The following is a 960-nucleotide window of genomic DNA, read 5'->3' as shown; positions in this document are numbered from 1 at the left end:
ATCAGCACAAAGTTATTCAGAGTCACCAAAGCAAACGATGGACGAACGTAAACGCCCGCCACCGATTGGTTTTGATCTAATAAAAGCGTTCCTACCATCTCTGGTCGGAACTCTGTTTTGCATGTATTAGCTCTAGAATTACCACAGTTATCCAAGTAAATGTGGGTACGATCTAAGGAACCATAACTGATTTAATGAGCCATTCGCGGTTTCACCTTAATACGGCATGTACTGAGACATGCATGGCTTAATCTTTGAGACAAGCATATGACTACTGGCAGGATCAACCAGGGAGCTTCGAGTAAATTTTCATCATACGAAGCAAAAATATGTATGTATATATATATCTTAGTCGCCGACTCTCTCCCCTTAAGAGTCGGATCGACGATACTTTTTCTCGTCTTTAAGACAGTTCTCTTTCTCCTCTCTCTTCTCTCTACTCTCTTCTCTCTTCTCTCTTCTCTTTCGAGTTGGTAAATTTCGCTCCACTATTAGATTACCAACTCCGCACGAATTACCACATGGGTATATCCGCGCATATACATCAGGAGGACCTCCAAAAATTTCAAACTCTCCCGTGTATCTCTCCGAGATCTTTTTAGAAGAAAAAGAATCTCGGATGTCACATCGACTTTCAGGTTTGTAAGCACGTATGCTCGAGCGCTCTCCATCGTGTAAGCACGGACATAACGCACGAAGTCCGAAGACCGCGTACGTTAACATGCTGGACATATCGAGAAAGCGCGAACCATGCTAGGCGTACCCATGTCGAGGCCCTCGCGTTAAAGATCATACTCTTCTTTTCGTTCTCTCTTCTTTGCCCAGAAATAATATATATTTCTTATAATATATACCTCTTAGTTTATGTATTTCTCTCTTAGGACACCTCAATTTTATATGTATATATTATATTTCATTCGAACAATTTTTGTTCGTCGCCCCTTTTTGTGTGTAGTATTT

The 960-nt window shown here is 41.0% G+C and overlaps 1 non-coding gene across 1 annotated transcript in view; it reads right to left on the bottom strand.

The window, feature by feature from the left end:
* LOC143176383 (small subunit ribosomal RNA) overlaps positions 1–294 on the bottom strand; it is a 1,921-nt gene extending 1,627 nt beyond the window's left edge. Inside the window, exon 1 of the ribosomal RNA XR_013000940.1 lies at positions 1–294. This exon is cut by the window's left edge and continues 1,627 nt beyond it. This is a non-coding gene — a ribosomal RNA (small subunit ribosomal RNA).
* Positions 295–960: the final 666 nt, after the last annotated feature.

Source organism: Nomia melanderi, unplaced genomic scaffold, assembly GCF_051020985.1.
Source record: "Nomia melanderi isolate GNS246 unplaced genomic scaffold, iyNomMela1 scaffold0513, whole genome shotgun sequence".
Lineage (NCBI taxonomy): Eukaryota > Metazoa > Arthropoda > Insecta > Hymenoptera > Halictidae > Nomia > Nomia melanderi.
The sequence above is the reverse complement of the archived record's forward strand: the minus strand, read 5'-3'. Positions and strand labels throughout refer to the sequence as shown.